Source organism: Rhamphochromis sp. 'chilingali', assembly GCF_963969265.1.
Source record: "Rhamphochromis sp. 'chilingali' genome assembly, chromosome: 11".
Taxonomy (NCBI): Eukaryota; Metazoa; Chordata; class Actinopteri; order Cichliformes; family Cichlidae; genus Rhamphochromis; species Rhamphochromis sp. 'chilingali'.
The window spans coordinates 35,741,858-35,759,182 of record NC_137938.1 but is presented as its reverse complement, the minus strand read 5'-3'; the positions used below and the strand labels follow the sequence as shown (position 1 = coordinate 35,759,182).

The window sequence follows — 17,325 nt, the reverse complement described above, 5'->3', positions numbered from 1 at the left end:
GAAAGGGAAAATATACACTCTTAAATGGACTGGAGTACAGTGCATTCAAGTGTTTAAATGCTGACTCATCCTAATGAAGTGAGCTGCCTAAACACTGAAAATGCTTTGCAGTAGAAGAAGTCATTTGAAATGACAGCAGCCAGTCAAAACAACCAGTCCACTCTCTACCTTTATGACTTGTGACAAAAAAGGACATGGAGGCGGGTCTTACCACTGTGTTAGGCTGTTACTATCACTGTTGGTAACATTAACTCTTAACTTATTTCTGACCTTTTGATCCTGCATCACCTTAGCTACGTCACATGTCAGATGACAAATTTGTTTGTCTGTTTCTCTATTTTTAGCCATTATAGAGCCACAATGTTCTACATCCATGTTTGCATATGGCTCAATCTATTATCAACCACTCTTTAAGAAGCCAACCGAATAACTGATCCTCTTTCATCACCATGGTCACAACCTTTGTACCAGGGGACTCTTGAGGCCCATCTGAATATAACGAAGTATCCCATCACCTTATGATAAGCCTTTCACAAGCCGGAGACGCTGAGATGAGAGTGTGTTCTGCTTGACTCGCTGCCTATGAATAACAAACAGTTTGGTGGAGTGCATTTGTAGGGTTAGTGTGCAGCTGTGGCTGCTTCCTCAGCACTGAAAATATCTCCCTGTTCACAGATTTTCAATAAATATACACTTTTGCTGGCCTTTGGGAGTTTTACAGAAATGGCTGGCTGAGTTGTGCCGTGCAAAGAATTATTGTGAAACAAAGCATTTTCCCAAACTGCTCTGTCATCTCCGAAGACGTGTAAAATGATAATAAATTAACAGTCAAATGGGGAACCGAGCAAATACTCCGCCTGTCGTTGGCTGCTGATGAAAGACTTAATTATGTAATCCTATTTTCTTCCAGTGAGCAGAGACAATGCCAGAGGGTTGGGAAGCACTGCCTTACACACAGCCACACATGCAACATAAAATGCGGCAGCCTAAAAGCATGCTAACAAAACAAAAAATATGGGAGTTAAATAAATGATGCTGTCTTGGAGCTACACTGCAGTCTAGACTGCACAAGTCACACAGTTACAAGTCACACACTCGGGTGGAGGAACTGCTTCAGAAAATAGAAAAATATCTGCTTAAACAACTTAACACATGAGGATCTTAGTTCTAATAAATGAATATGCCAGTAGGCTACTTATGGTGAAAGCCATATTTGCATTCAAGGCCAATACATTTTCACCATTAACAGCTCATTCTTTTACCACCAGCTGCAGAACTGGTAAATGAGTACGTAATTCAGGAGCTGGTGGAGACAAAGAGAGCTAAAAGGAGCTGTGATATTGGACGTACGGTTGGCATGTGGTCAAAAACATGAATCCATAAATACTGTTGTTACTTGTGGTTCCTAAATGTGTATGAATCACAGAAAGAATACAATAGATGGATGTAGCCTTACATCGCACATGGTTTGTGTATTTATGGACAGGTCCCCACATTTTGACACAAACATCGATACCTCAGTGGACCCGAGGCTCATAATCACAGACAAATTTGAAGAAATGGCGAGACGAGCAGAGTCATCGATGCAAACCTGCAGCAAACTTGACCTTTTCCAAAGGCATCAAACACAGCATGCAGCAGGTTGATAACTGTCTTACCTCAAATTAAGCTATCTAGACACATTTTTGGCTGCCATAGTCTCTCACACAGTCTTGCTACTCTCACTCTTTGACCAAGCAGTGAGGTGTGGTCTCTCATTTCCCGCAACAGCACAACTACATCGCGCACATTACCAACCAGGCCGCCTGCCTAAAAGGTCTCTGCTGGTAAACTTGTCCAAACAGTTACAACACCACAAAGTCAAGAGTTCAGTGACTGAAATAAACTAAGGTGGAAGAGTGCAGACAGCTAGCGGAAATACACGTCAGTCAAGGCAGAGTGTTATAATGATGCATACCTTTAAACCTTAAATCTGCATTTTATGAAAATTCACCTTCTTTTGTTGTTATGTAGGAGAAAATCAGCATTGTTTATCTTTGTTCTAAAGTCAGGCATTTTCTGACAACTTGTCACATAGCGTAATATGTTACGCTTTGGGACCAAGAATGTGTTGGCATTTTACAAACAAGCCTATGCAGCTTGACATCCATTTGAAGTAAGCCCCAAGTGGCCATTTGAGGAACTGCAATCTTTGTGACTTTATTTGCTTCACTTAACAGATTCGCAGGTTAGAATAAAGTGTTCATGTGTTAATATATTGTGACCAAAAATTACTTAAGTAATGAATCTCAGACAAAGTACATCAGCCCTTAAATTCTGAGCGCACCTTTGAACCTGCTCCAAATAAAAACCACTACAGGGATAATGGAAGAAGCATAATGTTGTTTGTATCTGTGAGAATTGACCTTTTAAAACCAGACTTTGGGTTTTCCCCTCGTTATGACAAGATAATGTGATCATTAATCTGTTTTGTTGCAGCTATCCATATAACCGGTGGTATTTTAAACTGTAAGCCTCACTGATATTCCTTTCAAAGAGCACTGGAGATTCCCATCTGCCACTAAATTAGTCTAAATGATGAGGCACTTCTATCGACAGCAGCGTATAACCACCATTCATAACGCTCGCTGATGGCCCTGAGCTTTCAACAGTTACTCTTTCATACAGAGAAAAAAAATCCAAAGCATCTGTTAAACTGAGCTAATAAAATGGATGTTGTCATTGACACCAGGCTGTGGCACGCACTGATAAGAATGAGACATTTTATTTTGTGGAAATCCAAGACCCACTTAGCAGCAGACAGGTTTCGGCCCAGAAAAAGATAAGCAGTGGTGTGCTGAGAGGAGATGGATGAGGTAGAAGAAACCAATGCAGAGTTCATCGCGCAGCAGCATCACCCTTAAACCACTTTATAAAACAACACTGAAAACATCATCTGAACAGACTGGCTTCGATCAGATCCCATCACACTTGACACACATGTTACACAAGTGAAAAAGAATATTGAGCACACAGATCACTGCTATTAAGCGTTGATCTCAGAACCACCCAGATAGAGGCTGAAAATTGGCCATTATAAACCAAAGACTGGTGTGGGACAAAGTTCAGACCATGTCAGAAAGTTATTGATGTCCATCTCACAATGTGATCGCAGCTGCAGCCTACTGCAGTGAGTTGCCCTCGGCTCTTTGGAGAGCATCTTTGCAACAGTTTGTTTTGGTTTCCTGAACCACAGCTTCACTGGTTGGTTTGTTCTCATCAATCAGCAGCTGTTTATGACAAGTGTTGTCATACTCTTCAACCTGATACAATAAACCACCTGATCGTCCTCTCCACCCAGACAGGACTGGGCTTTTTAGGCTCTGCACTGTGTTCGTTAGTGACCTGAGAAGGATTCATATATCAAGCCCCCAATTAGGTTGTGCACTGCCAATGCAAACTGATTATTGGCACCAGAATTTACATGAATAAGTGAGTTTATAGGATAAAGTGAAAGACAACAAGAGGTCATAAAACTCAGTGGGACAAGTGCAGTGCAATTTAGACAATGAAGCACATGCAACACTCACTGCAAAGCCGTGTGTTTTCCAGAGTCACATAACGTAACACCCCCCACCCTTCACTGCACATTGTTAATTACCTGTCGTCATCAACACGTAAACCTTCACCTGCACTCACCACACCTCTCTGTCCTGCTTCTAAAACACGACAATCCTATGACCTGAAAGGTTAGCTGTCCCATCATCTCTCCACTTGAGTGGTGAAATGATTGCAGAGTCATTACTGAAGACCAAAACTTCTTTAAAAAAAAAAAAACTACCCTCACCAGCATTTATGTTACTTGTTGCACAGCTTGCACAATGCACAATATGGCAATCCATGCAAAATATAACAGTCATTACATTAAAAGATAACTTGCAACGATTTTTGCAACTTATTATAAAAAGCTAACCAACATGAACCCAGTAAATATTCATAATTATTACCCAAGCTCTTATTGACACACTGAATTTTGTTGCGCATTTGACAGCACAGACGCAGTAATTAGCAAGCGTGACAGAGACGAGCCTGAGTGATGAGAGCTTCTCTGTGAATCGCTGCAAATGTTTGTACGTAGAGGTGAGCCTTAGAGAGCTGAAAGCCTTTTCCACACCTGACCTTAAGTGAGTGATCCAGGTGGGATCAGATCGCCCCCCACATCCAAGTTAATGTCAGTTACGAGCAGAGTCAGAGTGATTAAAAAAAAGCAGTGTGAAAAAGCCAAAGACGGCCCAGTGGTAATTCCTGCAAGCTGCAGATGGCTGGTAATGTCATGCACTGAATTCATTCCTCCTGACATCTTTGATTTCATGCTGTGACGCACGTAGTGAATATTCTCCTCTGATTGTCCCTGTGGCTCAGCACATCTTGATCAAGATGACATGCTGATAGATAGAAAAAGATTCATTCCAGAATCAAAAAGACATTAAATCGGCTTAAAATTAATATAATTTTCAGTGTATTTCACAATATTGTGTACCTTTCACGGGCTGGCCTTCAAATTACACATCACATTCTCAATCCGTGGTGTTAATAGACTGAGGGGGTGTCTGAGGTTGTGGTGTCAAATTCATTGGTACCAAGGTATTTTAGGACAAACCTTTCAGTTTCTTGGCAACAACAAGCACTGCAATCATCATGATGCCAGGTAAGTTGCTGTCACAATCCCCTCTGAAGTCAACACAAGTAGAACTAAAGCCAAGGCCTTTCATCAAGGCGACTCAGGCGTTATAACTGCTTTTCAGTGGTGCTTTCTCACACCCAGCTTTCAGTCCAGTTTCCTGTGCCCTTCCATCATTTGCTGGACACTTTTTCTTTATAATCAACACTGGAAAATAAGGGGAAACAGGTCTAATCTAACTAATTATTCACAGCCCATTAAGATGCACATAAAATCCTCCCGAGCACACAGACATCTGTGTGTTCATTCTCAGCCTACTGATATCTCAGATACATACAGTCTTTTCTGCTCTCTTGAGTGCATCGGGAGCATTGCATTCTGGGTGGGGTCAGTAAGGTCCACCCACCCCCTCCCAAATACTCAGTCAACAACCACCAATGCTCATAATAAAGCACGGTCTCCGCTGCCATTATGAGCTCAGACCACAGGAGGAGATTACATTCAGCCACGGGTTCATTTCATATCAGCTCACTAAAGTGGAAAAGCGAGACGTGCCAGCTGACTGTCTATAGTATATAGATGTGTTTCACTGGCTGTGGGAGGCTGTACAAACAGAGCAGTTATGAAAATCTAAAGACAGTTTATGGGAAAAATAAGTGGGGATGGCGCTGATAGTCTAATGTTGCCTTTTTATCCAAGTTATTTTGTTTTTATTGTGTTTCCCCATTGTTCACCTTGTCCATGTCGCTTGTGTTTCTTTGTCTGTGTCTCTGATATTCACCATACTTCCTGTTTCCGTTTTGGCACCAGCTCTCTTTCTGTGTCTCTGTTTGCTTTGCTTTGGAGGTTTTCCCTCCTTGTAATCACCTGCCCCGCACTTACGAGTTTCCCCTGTTTGAATGTGTCTCACCTGAGTCCAATTAGCCAATCAACCTGCAAACTGGCACACTTTTGATGAGCTGCCATTTTTAAGAGCTGTCACTTTTTTTTCAGCATCAAAGGTTGCTGCTTAATCTGAATCTTCTAGATTTAAATAAAGAAGCTTGCCTTAAAGGTAAAACACTTTTCCCAGAACAATAATGTGTTAAATCTGTAAGCTGTATTGGTACAGTTACCCAGAGATAATGACAACTGTAACTGCCCTGACCCACCAACTCCATTTAATCATCACTCATAAATAAGATCTTACTACAAATGATATAAAGCTCCTCATTAAACTGACTCGTTTTTTGTTTAAAGTGATTTATATTGGCTAATTTTTTATTCATTCTACGGGTCTGATATCATCAACATTAATATCTGCCACTAATAATAATCCTCATGTATGTGTTTTTGTCCCCTGCTTGTAAAAGTCACTGAAATGCCCTGTAGTCTTAAGCAGGGTGAGCTGGAACAATCTGCATTGTTTTGAAGGTGTTGCACACAAACACACTGGCTTTTACTCATCAGCCTGCTCCAGCCAATCTTCCTCAGGCAGCTTCACCCGGCATTTTTCATCCTTCCTCATTCATCATTTTTCTATCAGCTAGCCTAGTCTAAGCATCCAGGGAACTCCAGCTGAGACCATGTGAATATTCCATCAATTATTCATGTCTTGTTTTCTGGCCACAAGGACAGAGGTGCCTGATTCGGCTCGTCCCTCAGGAGTGATGTATTGGTGCGATAAACCACTTCTCACCATCTCTGTCCAGTTCCTGCTTTTTCATCCGCACCAGCCACACTGAGACATCTGCACAGGGTCACACAGGAAGTGACAGCTATTCAGCTGCACCACGTTCCTGCATGGCCTCGGGCCCATCCAGGGTAAAGCCATAAGAGGAGGGTGCGATGTTTGGTTGGTATAGACTGACTAGATTGCACCCCCATCCCAAAGCTAGGTTGTGCATGCACAATTCCCCTCTGGGAGAATCTGCAGCCCAACTAACATGACTCACATCACTGCTCCCTGCTCAGTGTGCACCGTCACCCTGGTGGCACCAAAGTGGCTAGCAACACCGTGTCAAACACTGTGACGTCAGCTCTCTGCATCCATTTTGGCTTTCCACGCTGCAAAATGGACTGAAGAGGAGTCAGACCCAGGGCAGCTGCAGAGGTTCAGCTCAATTCCTGAAAAAGCTGTGTGGACAACATGAACATATTACAGCAGCTCACTTTAATGTCATTTTAGTTCATTAGTATTCAGCACTGGTGCACCGTCTCCACAAGTCCACTGCAGTTTCAGTGCAGTTGAATGTGTGTTTGTTAGAAACTGACAAATATGTACAAATATGTGTCAGTTACAGCGAATTAAGCATTAATGACACGATAAGCTAGAAGTCTACAACCATAACGACAGCTCGGTGGGGGGTTACAAAGACACACTGCAGTATTATACTGCCAGAGTCAAAAGCAGATTTCCATCTGCAGTATATCTGTCAGCATGTGTCTGCTTTCAAACTTCAACGACTTTCCATATGTGGAAACTCTGATGCAGGGAAAGCAGCACAGAACAGAACAGAGCCGCTATTATCACAATAAACACAAGCGGGATTCAGACACAAACTGCATGGAAGTGCGAGCTGGGGTGAGCGCGGGTTACAGATGTACTCTATATAAGATCTTCCAGTTGAATGAGTAGAGGAGTATCAGCACCCCTGATTTGGGGGGATAAAGTGAAATGTGGTAGGGTTTAACTTGATGGCCTTGAAGAACGAATGATATGTTCACTTATTGGACTTATTTATAAAGTGCTGGGTGGAAAGTTGTGAGATTTATCCTCTGTGGGTAATAACTGAGATATTTAATCCTGGATATACAGCTGGTGCAACTCAGTCAGACACATCACAATCACATCCAGCTACACAGAGCAGATGAAAAGGACAGGAAACAGAATAAAGAACCTGCTCGGTTTTCAAAATAAGAGACCTACTGCACATTAAATGCCCCACTTGCCAGCGTGATTGTAAGCGGTGCAAGGAGGGATGAAAACTGCACTGGAGGTGCAAATATCACAGTCATTGATTTGATGCAGTGGTGTGAAAAAGTGTTTGCCTCCTTCCTGATTTCCCAGCATTTTACATATTTGTCACACTCACATGTTTCAAACTAATTTTAATATTAGACAAAGATAACCTGAGTAACCAAACCTACCTGGTCCTGTGTGAAAAAGTAATTGCACCTCTTGTTAAATGGTGAATTAACTGTGATTGACCACATTTTTTTGTTCAGTTTCCATAAATACACTCGGGCCTGATTACTGGCAGACCTGTTGGAATCACTTGAGAAATCACTTAACTAGAACCTGTCTGATAAAGTAAAGCGGGCTAAAATATCTCAAACAGCAACACATCGAGCCACAATCTAAAGAAACACTTGAGAAACAAAGCCGCTGAAATCTATCAGTCTGGGAAGGGTAACAGAGCCATTTCTGAGGCTTTGGGACTCCACTTAACCAGGGTGAGAGCCACAAGCTGAGAAAACTTAGAACAGTGGTGAAGCTTCTGAGGAGTGACCGAGGACTGCAGCGACGACTCATCCAAGAGGTCAAAAAAGAACCACAGACTTCACATGTCTCAGTTAAGGTCAGAGCTCATTATTCAACATAAGAAAGAGACCGGGCAAAAATGACCTCCATGGAAGAGTTCAAGAAGAAAACCACTACTGACCAAAAAAAACACAAAGGCTTGTCTCACATTTGCCAAAAAACATCTTGGAAAATATCCAAAGATGAGGTTTTGGAAGGTTTGAGTCCCACTGCATCATACCAAGAGGAACTGGAAGAGCCACTGTCCGTAGGGTGAGGTGGGGTGGGGGGTTTGTTTCACAATATGACCATGATGAGCCTCTGAGCAGGCAGTCTTGAAGAAATTGAAATGATAAAATATGATAAGATGGAATTCTTTTCGAGAAGGATGAAAACATCCTTGGAACAGGTGAATGAAAACTAAGTGCACTCAACGTTACACCATCACTTAGGAAGCTCTGCAAGGGGGTGGTAAAAAGTTGGGGTTCCTAAGGTTTCATTTACCCAATGCTATTTAAATAAGGGTCATAATATCCAGCCCTATAGCTGGGGAACATGTGGCTGTGCTGAAGATAATTTAGGCTGGAAGGCAGTGTGAGAACAAGCAGTTATAAAGAAGTAAGTATGAAGGTATAATCAGAGGTCACAGAAAAGTAAATATTTGGGAACAGGATGCAACCATGACAACCAAAAGCACATGTCGTAATAGCAAGTGACCTTCAAAAGAGAATATTTGTTAGATGATCATTACATCAGTGATGATCTTAGAAAGAAGAAAAATGACACCTCTGGAGTCCGTGGCCCCTGGGGTCTAGACGTTTGCATGCTTACGCTTTAGAATCCAGTGACAAGAACTCTGCATCATCCTTGTGAAGGTGTGCATTGTGGAGTTCTGCTCCAGCAGGATGCCGTACCGTGGCTGGAGCTAAAGTCTTCCCAACACCCAAGAATATGCTGCAGGGATTACACAAGGAGGCTATAAAGCTGCTGTAGGCCAAACTCAGCATGTAGATATCATTAGCAGTGCACTTTGCAGATACTCTGCTGTAGCTCTTCTCTCCCAGTGAACAATGGGTGCAATGTTTTTTCATGCTTGTGTGAATTAGATTGTTGCCACTACAAGCTTTGCTCTTGGGTCCCTGCACATGAAAGGTATTTGTGTAAAACTGGAGCAGCAAACAGTTTCATCTCATAACAGAGCATGTTTTATTCTACTGGACACAGTATTTATAGTAGCAAGAGGAAAGAAGAAGAGGTGCTAAATTACAGCGTCCATGGTTTCTTCATAATCTGCTTCATAATCCTTCCATGTATTCCAATAAGTCAAATATTACAGTGGAGAAGATCTGAACTAACACTTTCAGTGATACAAAGGCAAATAAATCAAAACTAAATGAAGAAACACAAAATATTCATATCAATATTTTGTGAGGAACCAAAAGTTATTTTTTTAATTATTACAGTTATGGTCAGTACTGGTACATAACAATAACTATATATTTACCTGGAGGCAGAAGATGATTAGTTAGCTGAGAATTTCCTCCAGGATTATTTTTATTGCTTCAAAATATACGCAGCACCGGTAAAGCTTGCTAATTCTCAGTATATCTGCTTAATCCACACTCACAAGGTAATAATACCAGGCTGTGTTTATGAGGATCAGCACTGTTGCCTCAAAGGACACGATCCTGGGATCAAACCAGAGACCGTTTATAACAGACGCATGTAGTCACCACGACGTCTCTTATTGGTTGGTGAAGCCCTGTGAATCCTCGAGCTGATGGCTTTCCCCATTGCCATGTTGCTGTTTTGAAACTAGACTTGAAACTGAAAAGTCATTAGCTAATGAGGATTCCCTCTCTTATCCTCTAATCTTTCTGGTCTTTCTTTATTATTTTGCAGATCCCTTACTGTATGTGGAGGTCAGAACATAAGGGAACTGAGACCCATTTTCCTGTAAATTTCCATACAACATGATGACTTGCCCCCCTGCTGGGATTATAAAGAACACAGGTTTATCTCCACTACTCGCTGTGCTTTTGTGTGTTTCCTCCAGCACTTCTGGTTTCTGCCACAATGAAAACATGCTCAGTCATTGTGACCTTGACCAAGTCACTGGCGTCCCTGGGTACTGTACACTGGCTTCCCACAGCCTCTAATGATTGTAATGGATTAAATTCCCACAAAGACCAATAAAGTATATCATATTTCTACTCTGTGCTTCCCTTTCTGTCTGAGAACAAAACACAGGAATGACTAAAAGAGCGCTTCTTTTAAAAATTGTTTTTTTTATCCGAAATTTATAGAAATAAACCAGCAGGTTTGAGGTAATAGAAAAAGCTAGTAGAATTTCAGTGACAGAAATATTTCATTCTAAAATATGCAGTCACGTCTGTAAAATCATGTAATAATTAGTCTGATTTATTACTATTGAGTCGCTCAGTCTTTCCAGAGACAGGTATGAATAAATTCAACCTGTGAAATAATTTTTATGATGGAAGGTTTGGAACTTTTACTCTAAGATTTATTACCACCAATCATTTATTACATAACTCCATACTGTATATCAAAAATGAAAAAATAAAAGAGCTTCTGAAGGCTAATTAAAAGCAGAAGAGACAATATTGGTTCTGGCCGATAACAAACAAATGCACTTTCAGTTGTTAATGGAGAGTTATGTGCTTGACATTAATTGCTGCTTGAACTCCCCCCACCACCATGTGGAGATGAGGGAAAAGGCCATCGATTATCTTTCACCCTTGCAGTAAATCTTCAGCAGGGAGTAGTGTCTCAGCAGCAGCAGCATCACGAGCCAAGAGCTGATCTGTCTGGAGAAGCCATGAAGCGTTTCACTGAAGTGGTGGAACAGCTGTGCTAATTGCTGAACTTTACAACACCCGGATGGAGAAGTTGACAGGTGTGTAGTTGTGTTCCACACTGCCGCAGACAGTCATACCTACTTATTTAATGCTTTTTTTCAGCCATTATGCAAATATATCCGGCACCACCACCCCCAGCTGCAGGGAGAGGCGAGTTGTAACTTGTGACGAGGCTAATCTCAGCGGACACACCGGAGCACGGCCCAATCAGCAGGGGTAGCAGGCACAAAATGAGAACACCAAACAGAGCAGCTCCCTTTGCTCCTTTGGATCAAGCTTAGCAAACACCTTCACCTGCACCTCAGCCTGTTTTTATAGAGCCTTGAGTGATGCTTCGGTGTATAAACTATACAAAATCTTGATAGGCTTTTATAAATTCTGTCAAATCTTTTGAAAAATTCAGAAAACAGCCAAATTACCCATTTAGAGATTAAGATTGTTTACATTCTGACATTTTTTTAATCAGTCTTTTGTTTGGAAAATGTCAGAATGTAATCTTACACCATAAATAAAGGAAGCAAGTGTTATCTTATGTATTTGATTCCTGGTGCCTACCAAAATCATCTAATAATGTTTGAAGCAATCATTTTCTGTTGCATATCTGCAACAACAGCCAGGTTGTTTGAGGGAGTATATATTATTCTAGGTCTTAAAATTACAATATAAAGCACCTCGAGGTGACTGTTTTTGTGATTTGGTGCTATATAATTAAAACTGAATTGAATTTGACTTTGGATTTGACTGCAGTAGTTGGATTGGGCCTCTCTGCCTAGAAATGTAAGCATGGTTCATCCCCTCCTGGTGCTTCAGTGGAAACACCCATACCTGCAGGTCCAAAGCATCTGCATGCAGAACAAGCTGCACTGGATGAAAACTGCACACAGAAGACACATTTCCTGAAGAATAAACTGGTCGTCATTGGATGTCAGATACATGAAAGCCAAATTATAGATCCTGTAACAAGCGCTGTGTTTCGAGCCTAAATAGGGGGATAAATATTTACATTTTTTAAGTGCTGTCAGTAATCCTGTATGTTTGAAACAGTATCTGCAACCCCTCCTGTTGGCTGGATGCATAAATAGCTCAGAGGCTGACTGAGCTGCAGTGATGGCTGCCGCAGGGACAAGACATCACACATGCAAAGTTGTAAAATGCATCATCTACGATAAACAAATCACTAATTTGTTTTCCCGCATCCATTAACTGCAATATTCCGCCTTCAAAACGCAGTTTACAGCATTTTGTGGCCATGAACACCAAACAGCATCCTCTCAGAGAAGAGTCCTCTCAGCACCGCTGACACAAACCACCGCAAAGCAAAACCACAGAGGAAAGCAGAAAAAAAATGCCCATCACTCTTTCTCCGTCACGTTCTTCCCGCTGGGTTTCTACAAGGTCATTCTGGTGCACGACGCAGCGCACGAAACCCCGGCCACACGGGCACCTTTGAGCTGATCGCACAAATTAAACGTAACTCAAGCTCGGAAACTTTCTAAATAGTGAGAGAAGAGTGCAGCTGGTTTAAGGTGGCACATTTGTGACCGTGTAGTGGTAGCGGAAGGCGGAACAGGAGAGGCAGGAAGGGCAAGGGCATTGGTGCCAACAACACCGCTAATTAGACTGGAGCAGTGATTTGAAGCTGGTCTTCTTTACTGTTCAAAGGTAATAAAATATAACCTCATATCTGCTCCTATCCTTCTCTTCATGTCTGAAATCTGTGCGCCGGGACGGATGAAGACGAGAATGGCTCTTAGCGCACAAGACCTGCCCGCAGGAACAAGAGCGGACGGCGCCTTTTACTCCCAAATTAGCCTTAATTTCTCTCCAGCTGTAATGTTTCTTATTAATTCTCTGCGTAATATTGACTGTCTTTGGATGCATGTGTAGGGGTCAACGCATTGCGCAGCGCAGGCCTATAAACTCGTGTTTTAGTGGAAAATAGATCTCGATTTGTGTCAGAAATACACGGATATTCCCGAATGTCATTCGCCTTTGGGAACAACGCAGTTATGAAAATTAAAGAAGTGACGCAAAGACAAAATGATCTGATCAGAGCAGATTATTCATTTTCTTACCTTACTGGGAGGTTTTAGGGTGACCGGGATTTTCAGCGCAAGGAAGTCACCCCGACTATTGGAAGCAAAAAAAGGTCCTGTGCGATCCTGTGATGTACGCTGACGTAGTAGCAAAGAGCTGCACTCTCCTCCTCCCCTCCTCCAGCCCCTTCACTTACTACACAGCATCCTTCTTAGATGGAGACACCGCCCCCTCTGCTTCCTCCCCCTCCTGCTCCCTGTGCTCCCATCTCTCTTACAGCAGGCACCATTCCTCTGACGAACCAGAGGGGGGTCGCTGGTTTGTACATGAGGAAGTGAAGTGAAGGTGATTCATTTTTCTGCCCTGTGATTCAACCGTTGGTGAGTTTGAATACTGTGAAGTCACTCTGGACGCGCACATTCAGGTAGAAAACGCGCTCTTGTCGCTCGTGATCAGTGGAGCTCGCTCAGACTGTCATTTGGTCCATATGCCCCAAATGGTTGGTGCAATGAAGTGTGCAAGACGAGCCTCTCCTTGCACGTGTTCGGGCTCGTGCCTGTAATTGGCTGTGTTAAAAAAGTGTGGGTGATGACAAGGATGCGTCAATAGGAAACCTTTTGGTTTTAATATTGTGAGGATGTGATACATTTTTACAAGGAATCTCAAAGGAATTCAGAATCCCAGTTTTGGAAACTGCAGACCGTTCAATGCAGGAATATACTGCACATTTGTAGCTGTAAAAAAATCAGGTTATTACTGGAGATAGTATATTTTTATATTAGTGTTTTTATGTTATTTATTGGCAGCCGGGTCCTTACTGTGTGGAGTTTAAATATTCTCAGTGTGCCTGGCTGTGGGTTCTCTCCGGACACTCCAGCAGTCCAAAGCCATGTTACTGTAGGTTAACTGGTGATTCTAAATCGGCCACAGTTGTGAATGGTTGTCTCTCTTGTCGTGTGTGTGGTCTTCTGCTGCTGTAGTTCTTCTGCTTCAAGGTGCTAGATGCTCTTCTGCATACCCTGATTTGGCCGTTCTTCTCTGACATCTGGCATTTACACCCAGAGGACTGACACGCTGTAAACTAGAGATGTATGTGTGGGAAAATCCACGCACACCAGACCAATAAACATGCTACCTTAAAAGTCACTGAAATCACTTTTCTTTCTCATTCTGATGCTCAGCTTGAACTTTAATGTGTCATCTTAACCATTCTACGTGAATGCATCTATTGCATTACAACCATGTGATTGGCTGATCATATATTTGCATTAATGAGCCGTTGAACAGGTGTAACTAATGAAGCACACCTAATGAATTATGGTCCGTTTGATATGGTGTTTATTTTTGATAGAATTTCCCATGACCCCCCTCCCGACTGGTTCTTGGAATGTTCTTGTACCACCCCATTTTTAAAAAATCCTGGAAACACCCCAGCTTAGGATACTATCACCTTGACTCTGATTGGTCTAAAATCATGCCTGCTCTCTCTGTGCGTAACACCCCCACTGTGCCTTCAGTGCTTCTGACTTCCTGTCAGATTTTCACTGACGCTGCAGCTGTGGTCTGATTGTCATCAGGAGCATTCAGATCAGATGTGGCCTTTCATTTGGCTTCAGGCTTTCAGCTGCTGTTGTCTGTTTGGGTCATCTATTGATCAGATTGGAATAAAGAGCTGCTATCTGCCAGCACCAGTCCCTCCTCCTCCTGCTAATGCTGATAGTAGAGGGTGATGAAACTGTGCGAAGCCTTACAATATTAGAAAAAGAATCCCATCTTATTATCACTTATGAACAGCACTTTGTACAAGGAGAGCTCCCTCAAAAAAAAAAAACCTCTGGCAGAATTAGGCTCAGGGAGGAGCAGCCATCTGCCACGACAGGCTGGGTAATGAGGAAGAAGAGAGAGAGGAAAAGAGGAGCAGAGAGACCATCAACAGCAAACAGGACAAACTAGCAACTGCAGGAGAGAGAAGGCAAAAGTTAATGACACACGGTACTGGCCTCTGAACACATGCAGTGTGAACGAATGGGAGTGGACGAGAAGTGCTAAGTGCATCATGGGAAGTCCCCTAGCTGTCTGAGAGCCTGTAGCAGCTCACCTGACTTTATTCTTCAGTGCTTCCTTTTATACCTTCTTTAGCAGAGGATACACTGGGATCGTCCTTTATGAGGAGCAAATGCCATCCCATAATTCATAGTGACGGCCCATCCAACCATTTGTGAAAACAGTGAACGCTGACAAAGTGGCGCTCATCACCTAAATGTTAATTATAATTGAATTTTTTTTTGCTCAATAAAAAAAAAAAATTAATAAATAAATAATTGAATTTTTAATTTCATCCCTAAAGCTGCTAAAATATTTGTAAATTTCAAGAACAAACTCTGAATGTGGCTGAATGAACAATGTAGATTTATATCAGCTCTCTAAATCTAGTGAACTATTAACTGATATCAAAGTGAATTCAAGGTTTTGTATAATTTGGTTTGAATTATTAAGGTCCCTTGTTGTACGGCAACTTTTAAGGTTACCTGGGATAAGAGATGGATGGTGGGTTAGATGGCATTTTGGACAGAAATCCCAAACAATGAGAAGGAAAAGTTGCACTGGCTTACTATCCAGCAGATATGGGACAGATTTACCAAGCAGTGTAAATTATTGTGATGCTGCAGTCGCAGGGTGATCTAGTAACAGTGCACTACTACTTGATATACAAAGACCCCGCAAGTCCACTTCAGTAATAACCAGCATTCTGCTAAAAGCAGAACAAATTAGAGGCTCAAACACCATCAGACCTGATGAGGAAGAGACTGATGTAGGCCTACTAAACAAAATAATCCAGTGTAAGCTCAGGTTTTAGGAATGTTTTTCTCTCTAAAAACAGCAAAGCAGCCCAGATCAATGAGAGGAAGGATTAGAGAGAAAGCAAAAGTACAACAGAGGAACAGAACTCAGTGGTGCTTGGCTGTAAACCCTCAGCATGAGAACTGAGAGAGGAAGAGTTTTAGGACAGTGCCAAAGTTTTAACACTGCACTCAAATCCATGAATCACCCATCCAAAAGTGACAATTACACACTCATTACTCATAAGATGTTCTCACCTTGGCAAATGATAAACAACCCTAGAAGTCATTATCACAACAACGTCAGGCTTCAGATGTGTTTCTTGTGGTGCAAACAAAAATTTGCACCACAAGAAGATTCGTTTAAATATTCTCCTCTTTCATAGGACATAAGACCGGCCACAGAAATACGTCTGTGCTCAACTTTCAGTGACACTGTGCGCTTTTACAAAATACAGCAGCTTTTTAGGTTAAAAGATGTATTTTCATATCTTAAGAGGACATTGCAGTGAGTAAAATGGGCATTTTGTAGCCCATTTTCTGCACAGTGTAGTTTCAAAACAGTACACATCTGGCATCATGGTGTTAGGGAGCGTAGCATAATGTTGTCCGGTTTCTCAGTGCACCGTTTTATGTCTTTCCTAAATCCTTATGAATTCTCCTACCTGCCTTCCCTTGAGGTCAGTGAGATTTTAAGGAGCTAGGAGGTACTTAATCTCCTGGTCTTAGAGAGGGTTTCTCTCTCTCTCCTGAATCCAGACTGGAAGCTGGTTTCTCAGCAACCTGGTGGCTGAAGGCTCTGCCTACCATTCAGCTGTGGGAAACTCTAGAAGTCACAGTTAAGCCTGCAGACTGCACTTCTGAATATAATACGAAGGCAATGAAGAGAAGTGCATCTATGAGAAAATGGAGCTCTCAGGGAGCCTTTAGGAAATTTACCAGGTTCTCCTAATAATTGTGTTGGACAGAAATGATTACGGACTGACAAAATAAAAGACGAGCTTTATTAACAAAGTCGATCATCACAGTCCAAACAAAGTAACAAAAAAAGCCAAGAAGGTGGCGCAGGCGATGAAATGTGGGACACAGACAACAGATGGAAGGAGGACACACAGAGGGAAAGACAGGACTACATATACACAGAGGGGCAGACAATCGGAAGGAGAGAAAAGGTAGAAAAAAGAAACAGAATTGGACATATATTAGAAAAACTAGCACGCAGTCAGAGACAGGGAACACAAACATCAGGGAACATGACCATACTGTCACAATGGTGGATACTCAAACATGAAGGCCAGCCTTTGAACCAAAGCTCAAATTGCTCTTTTGTCTTCTCCCCCATTTTTTGCAATGAATCCATCACTTATACAGAACAAACCAGTCAAGGCAGATGGCTGCAGCTCTAGA

General features: G+C 42.1%; 1 protein-coding gene across 1 annotated transcript in view; it reads right to left on the bottom strand.

Moving 5' to 3' along the window:
- sv2a (synaptic vesicle glycoprotein 2A) overlaps window positions 1-13,568 on the bottom strand; it is a 45,204-nt gene extending 31,636 nt beyond the window's left edge. Inside the window, exon 1 of the mRNA XM_080895766.1 lies at window positions 13,117-13,568. The gene's annotated coding sequence lies outside the window, so the exon portion shown is untranslated. The remainder of the gene's footprint in view (window positions 1-13,116) is intronic.
- Between the last annotated feature and the right edge of the window lie 3,757 nt (window positions 13,569-17,325).